We start from the raw sequence: 7,982 nt of genomic DNA, 5'->3' as shown, positions 1-7,982 counted from the left end.
GAAAATAAACTGGATTTTCTCATGTATCTTGATGTAACTTCCTGCCAGAATTGATGCGGATCGCTCAAGGCTCGCACACAAAGTAGACCAGACGCCGAAACGATCCGCTGCACGGCACGAGCCTTCCACACTTGGTATGAACCACACCATAGGTTAACAAAATAAAATAACATAAAATAAAATACAAAACAAGACAACACAACACAATACGATACAATACAAGATGATGAGTGGAACTTTAACGACCCAAACTGGGAATATACCATCTTAGTATATCAATATTAATAAATGCATTTATTAGTTGGTAGAAAACAATATTAATGTATGTTCATAAAAAACCATAAAAGACTGCAAAGCACACGAGTGTATCTCTATATGTGTGTATATTGAAATATATCTCCAACCTAATGAGGAACTCCATAAAAAGCAGAAAACTAATGAATGTTTTTTTAGTGTTTTATTATTCATCTACACTGGAAGAATAAGTAATTGTAATCTGGCTATCTTAATAAAAAAATATGTGAACATCTGACTTATAAAAACAAATTTATGTTGTAATTAACCTGGATTTAGAGTAGTTCTATTTGAAATTTTTAATTTATTTATCTACAGCAGAACTAACTTATTCACTCATGTTTTTTTCCAGTATTTTTTAGGTGTCTTTGCTTGATAAAATGTAAGCTGGGTTCTCTCAGACTGACAAATGTCTTGTTATCAGCTTGTGTTCAAACTGCCAGATAAGAGTTTATTTAAAAAGAGGTGCACTGGTTTATCCATGAGTTAGACAAAATATAAGAAACACACAGTGAAGACAAACAGATTTGTGCCTCTGCTGACTTCCCTGTTTCTGATTGAGTCACATTTCTGTTGAAATCTGCATTTATTTATATTTTAACAATGAGCTTAACACAAAGAAGTTTTCATTACTGAATATCATCAAGATGCAAAATATTGCGTAATTATTATGTTTAGGGTCACTGAAGCTATTTGAACTGTTTTGGAGCTGGCAGAGAACAAGTAGGACCACAAGGACAAACAGCCCTGCAGTTATAGTCGACCAACTATAGAATAGACTGTCCTCCTTTCAAGTTTAGAAAGAAAACTTAAACAGAACCCCCAACAGAACCCGCAAATTCCACAGACTCCCCTTCCAAAAAGTTAAAGCCGGGGATGGAATTCTAACTTTAAGTTCAGTAATTTTGGTTAAAACAAACAAAAAAAGCATTTAGACGTATTTGTGTTCTATTTAAAGAAATTGAAAGTATCCCTTTTCCAAAAAAAAAATCATTGACTAGTTAATTTGCATTTAATGTTATTAAAAGGGTTCAAAGAATGCAGGCCAATGGGTTGAACCTCACACATTTTAATATTACCACATGCTGTATTTTGTAAAAACCTACCCTCTCAGTAATTATACGACTATTAGGAGACATTAATTAGGAGACATCACTTTTGACCAAGAATTTACTTTGACTCAATCTTTTCTCACTATATAATTTTGGCCCAATTCAAAAACAGACTAGTTAAGGTAACAGCAGTCTAATGAAACTAATTCTGAAATAAAATGAACAAAAAAGGGGTTTTGATAATGCATATTTCAAAACTACTTTATACACACAAATTTTGGTGAGCACAATGCAAATAAACTAAAACATATACTGTAGAATGGTGAAGTTGACTGGGCAGAAATTGGGAGGATTAATTGCTGAAATTGTGTCATTCAGAAAGATTGATCAACTTTAATGTCTTATATATTTGTATAAATCAATGTTTTGATTGAAAAAAAAATCAGAAAAAACAAGTTACAACTTAAAGAAGGAAAATTCAGCCAGCTCATATTATCCTTAAAATCCTGATACAAATGTTTTACGCCTGTAAAATTCTGTTTCATAGTTTAAAGTCTCCCCTAGATGAACTTGTTTCCAGTAAAAAAAAAAAAAAAAAAAAAAAATCTTTTCACTGTAACTCTGATGACTCCCTGATGGGTTTTTCATCCAGTCTCAAAGCCCCTGTGAGGCTTTTCAGGCCAAAGCCCCAGTGTCTTTTTAACTTTCTAGACTCTTGTGAAAATACACAAATATAACTTAGGAAAAAAAATAAACCTTTTAACCTAGGGTGACAAATCCAAGTGTCAAATACATGCATTTTGCTATATTAAAGCAAGTTATGCAACTGTTTATTGATATAATTAACCACTAAGCACTGATTATGTCATTTTATGAGCTGGCAAAGGAGTCTTTGCTTGGCAAATCATGTCAGTCAAAGAGCAATCTTTCAGTTTGACCAATTTCTTGATCATCCAGACTTAAAAAACTGAATGAAAGTATTTTGAAAGAAATAGACTCGATTCTAATTATTTAATCAACTTTGATGTTTTCTTTTGAAAAGAATAACTTTAGTAAAAAAAAAAAAGCATTTAATTCTGGTAGTAAAACCTCTGTAGTTCAATCGCGTGTATATCACGCCATTTAAGCTATTAAGACACAATGGTGGAGCAAACTCAATCCAGAAAATTCCACGTCCCTGGATTTCAAAGACAAGACTGCAATTTAAATACAAGAGGGGTTAGACCAGGGGTGTCAACCTCAATCTCACAGACCTTAGGTCGCGAGAAGAACAAGATAAATATTTATTGAACACTCTAAAACTACATTTTTAAAACTTAAAAAAAGTAATTTTTACATAGAACTATTAATAAAAGCATGCAGGAATATTATTCCAGAATAAATCAACTTAAACCTTAAATAGCTTTCAATATTTTACCCTCTGTGAATATATATTTTATCAAAATTATGCAAGTAAGAAATAAGGGCAAGATAACATCAGGTTGTCAATGACAGTAACGTATCCGGCCCCCAGGCTTTGACTTTGACACTTGTGGGTTAGACAATATTCCTTACTGACATTGTTCCAAGCATTTTTTTTCAAAAGAAACATTTTCACTTCACATTTTAATTTCTAATGCTAGTATGACTTTAGATATATTCAGATAAGATATGGAACAGGTGGCAAATCATTTCAAATGCAACTTTTTAAAAACCTTTTTAAGATATAGTCATTTGGTATGCTGAAGCCTTTAAAGTACAAACCAAAAAACCCTGTTGTAGCATCTACCCTGTCTTGTCTGGACCGTTAAGTAACCAGAATCTTATTTCTACTTATGCAAGCTTATGAAATGTGTATGAGTGTGTGTATGCATAAATTTAAAACTTTTTTGTGATATATAACTATTGGACTTTTTGAATGATGTTCTAATTCTGCGACAACTGGTGTTTTGGTTCAGTCTTCAGAAAAGGAAAATAGTTCTACATAATACATAATAATGATCTCAACAAAAATGTAATTCCCCAAACATGAATAATGATCTATTTTCAGGTCTACAAGTGATGATTCTGTTGAATATTCCTGTTCCTTGAGATCGGCTACCCAAATTTTCCAAAGAGTCACAGCCAAACACCTGGATCGAGTGTTTCAACTAGTCAATGCTCTGAATCACCTGATCCAACCAATTAGCAGTGAGTATATGGGAAAAGCTGCAACAAGCAGGACAGTAGATCTTGGTTTGATGGTAAAATCAAACATCCACTTTTGTCTTAAGTGGAACTTTACACTAAAATGATTCAACATGTTAAATAGACTGTTTAAAGTAGTTGAATCCAAACTCAGTGTGAATGAAACAGAAGCTGCTTTTGTATTCAGAGATCTTTTTTTCTATTCACTTTGTCATCTGGTCTCAATCTGTTCATCATCTTCCTCCACTCTGTGTGCCAAAAAGCAAAGCTACCTGAAATAATCTGTTGCTCCAGAACTGAAAATAATTTATAGCAATCACAGCACTTGCTTAAATAACATTTGTAGTTTTTGTCACAGCTTTTACTGCAACCCGAATCACGTCGATCCAGATGTGTTTGAAGATGGATGGTTCTATACTTGCATGCATCATGGGATGTTCTGCAACACTGACATCTTGCATGCTATCCAACACTTCAGTCACATGTCTGAGAACTTGATAGAAATTGAGGTTTAGAGTTCATCTTATCTATTTATTTATGTATTTATTTCATAAGACACCACATTTGACCAAATAAAGTAAAGTTGCTTCAGATCACTACTCTGTTTTAAAGTTTGGGCTGAGTCTCTGAAAACCAATTAAACCAAATAGAGCGGAAAAAGTCAGAAAATTTTACTTTTTTTATTATTATTTAAAAATGTACTTTGTCAAAGCAGTCCTACTGTTTCCACTGCTTCATCTGGAAAGATGAAGTTTATAGGCAGATAATAAAGCTTTGAAAATAGAGATGAGATGGCTGCAGGTCCAAAGACACACCAGGGGAGGATCTGCAGCACCTGGGGATTTTTATGAACCACATTATTCATGAAGGCCTTTGTTTTCATGAAAAAAAAAAACTATTATTAAGTTTTAATTTACGTGAATGTAGTCCTCTGTAAGAGTGTACGCTGTGCAGTTAGTTTCTTTTACTCAGCCAGCGCAGTGCTCCTAACAAGTTACAGCTTCAGAATAAAGCTCTTCCAAGAAGAGGTTTGATGTGGATTTAGTTTTTTGAGGTATAGGAAATAAAAATTAAAACAAAAATATATTTATTTTTCAAGAGAGGCCATTGCAATGATCCTGATGAGCTTGCTGATAAATATTGGAAAGACAGTCAGCTTGGTGAACCAAAAATGAAACATATTTGTCTTAAGTTTGTATGCCCAGAAGTGTATTGTACCCATTCACTGTAAATAAAAACTGGACTGAGTGAGTATGACGTCACTAATAAAAAGTGCCTTATTTGTGAAAAGCAGTATATATGTATACACCATTTACCACTTGAAAGCAAGCTTAGGAGAATCTGTCAAACATTAGACCACATACCTTTGTTAAGCAATCTGATTGGCCAGTTTATGACTTTAAAATTTCACACTAAAGAATTGTGAAAAAAAATTCGGATGATTAATAACATGCTAAAAAGGGAAGCAGAGAAAGAATGGTTATTCTGACAAAAAAAAAAAAAAGAATAAAATGATGCAATAGATGTTGATTTTGGCTTCTTGGAACAAGCGGGTACTTCCCGTTAGGAGGAGGGGTCACTCAGTCCAGTCACTAAATACAGTCAATGACTGCACCCCTAATTGTACAAAATGGGCTCTGAAACCAGAAACACAAAGTACTTTTATCAAAAATTAAGGAAAGCATTTTTACCTGTTTCTAAATACTTATTTAGTTATTGACAGCTCCCCAAATTCTACTGTTGATTACATTCATGTTGTGGTGGTTATTAATTGATGCATTGCTTTGAAAGGCGTTTCTGCAAAACAATTAGGCAATCATCTCAAATATTTTATGAAGAAATGTCACATCTCATCCTTTAGTAAAGGGGAAACATTTTTTTTTTTACATTTTTTCATTTTCTATATTCCCTCGACTGTCAGCGATGCAGATTTGTTCTCTACAAAGGACATTTCTAAACCTGAATATCTTCCAACCACTGCAAACTTCAGGATGACCTTCTTTTGGTACTTACAGAGACGGGGTTTTCAATAATACCAAATGTAAAGGAATGGCGCCCTATAAATGGTTGTTTTTGTTAGATTTAAAAACATTGTATTTTCTCAAGTCAAGAATAATTTAAAGTACATTTGACCAAGACTATTGTTAAACAGACGAAATATAGCCTCATGTTTATGCTCAGTTCAAAATTAAACACACTTTCCTTGAAGTTGCCAGATTGAAAAACTTTTGGGGCCCAAACCCTTGCAAGCCTTTTCTAAGAAAAAAGACACGATGACACAACGCAGTGTTTCAGAGAATTCTGGGTCTTTTCTTGTGTGTATAGGAAACATGCATTGATACCAAAACACAATAAAAGCATTAAGTCAATTACAGTGGGGGTGAAAATTGTGATGAGTCCCAGATTTCTCAAACTCCTGCACTGGAAGAGCTCACTGGGCTCGACCTCACAGGTGTCAACGCCTCTGGTAAACATTTAAGTGTGTTGACTAACTATAGCTTCATCAGCTATGGCGAATCTTTAAAGTTAACCATATTACTTTGCTGGATATCTCACTTAAAGTTAGTTTAGTACCACATGTCTCATTAATTCTCCACAGCTGGAGGAGACATCCCTACTTGGTGCCAGATGTGCAGTCAGGTCTCAGCACATGACTCAGTTTCCGCTGCAGGCGTCTATACATCATGAAGTTCTTATGGGAGGCGAGTGTTTCTGGCATGAAAGGGTCACGTCATCCTTTTTTCTGCTTCTTTGTGTGCTGGTGACACTTTTAAGAGCAACAGGTTACAAAGAAAGTTCATAAAAATAATATAAAGATAGATATTTTCAACACAATGATTGTGATTTTAGATTAAAATACACTTATTTTAGCAAAAAAATAGAGAAAACAAATTGTATCATTTACAATGAGAGACATTTGCTTCAGTATTACATAAAAAAGCACTATTTTTGAGGCTCCAATGCAAAAAAGTTGGAAAAAATTCAACTTTTAAGGACCCACTCAAATGAAAATCTTGGGGTTTTTTGGCATTTTTAACATGTTCTTGCAGAATTTTTAAAAAAGAAAGTTAAGACTATAATTGTTTTTGAGTATTTCTTTATTCAAATCTTGATGGACGAGCAAAACCAGAAGTCAGAAAAAGTTCGGGTTTGTCACAGAGCAACTAGCACGGGCACGAAGTTTTTTATCTCTACCACAATTTAGAAGCACCCACTTACAGACAAATAGATTTGTTAACATCTTTATTTTCTACGTCTGAGCCACCATCTGGCTCAAAACTGTACAGCTGCATATCGATGATGTTGCGCACCGTTTTTTATACTACGCTAATGTTAGCTTGGACATGTGAGATGCTAGCTACAGGGAGAAAGTTTAAGAAAAGGGATGATGGAAAATTAGTGGAGCTGACTTCTGCGCCATCCGTCCCACCCACAATTTACCAGAATTGAATTTCTAATGAGCTCCTGGTGCTCCACAGAAAATGTCATAACAATCGATACAGGCTTCTGACCCAAAGTTCTTCCATCTGGTTGTCTCCTCTGAATCTCAGGAACTCACTGAGTTTATATAGCATGGGAAGATGAAGCCTATTTTACAAACTCAAACCACTGAGTGATTTATAAACCAGGAGTTACAGTTTAAAATCACTTCTGTGTATAAGTGATGGCCAGTTTAAAGCTTTAGGTACATGAATGATCAGATCTCCTGCTTTCTGTTAAAAAGCTGTTTAAGAGAAGGCCAAACTGAAGATTTTTTTATAGTGGTCTATGTTGTTGGAGATGAAGTCATAAATTAGTTTCTCTTAATCTTGTTTGAACTTGATAACTTTAAGTCTTAATGTTTTGACTTATAAAATTGAGAATAATTTAGTTTAAGAGACACCAAGCAGCCTTTTTTGCTATTATTCTTTTAAAATCTGTTAAGAAGTTAATTGTTTTAACAGAATTCTAATCAGTGAAAAATAAATTAAAAATTACAATTGCAGGGATTTAAACCTATCTTCATTAAGCAAAAGCAAACGGGGGAAACCATTACTTTTACTCCATTTATTTGTATTTTTCTTGCATCTGACTTGTGACAGAGTCAGTGACACTAAAAAGAAACACCTGGAGAAACATTTTTAACTAATTGAGAACAGAACAGTGACATTATTCGGAGTGAAAAGAAGAGAATATGCTTTCCTAGTTTAAATCATTTTAGTAAGAATAGGAGTGAAAACAAGAACCCCTTTTATTAGTTTTTTGATGTCAAGAAATTTGTTCAAATTAAAATTCTAAATAATTGTGTATAGAAAAGTCAACACACAGTACACAACATTATTAAATATTTGGAAAAATTAGGAAAATCTCAATTTTTTAGAAGCAAAATTGTTTCCATTTCCACATCATCATTGAAAACAGATAAAATAATTAATAAAACTATTGCAGAATATCAGTATTACTTCTAAATTTCTGTGTCTGGAAGCCTCT

This window comes from Oryzias melastigma, linkage group LG6 (assembly GCF_002922805.2).
Source record: "Oryzias melastigma strain HK-1 linkage group LG6, ASM292280v2, whole genome shotgun sequence".
Lineage (NCBI taxonomy): Eukaryota > Metazoa > Chordata > Actinopteri > Beloniformes > Adrianichthyidae > Oryzias > Oryzias melastigma.
The sequence above is the reverse complement of the archived record's forward strand: the minus strand, read 5'-3'. Positions refer to the sequence as shown.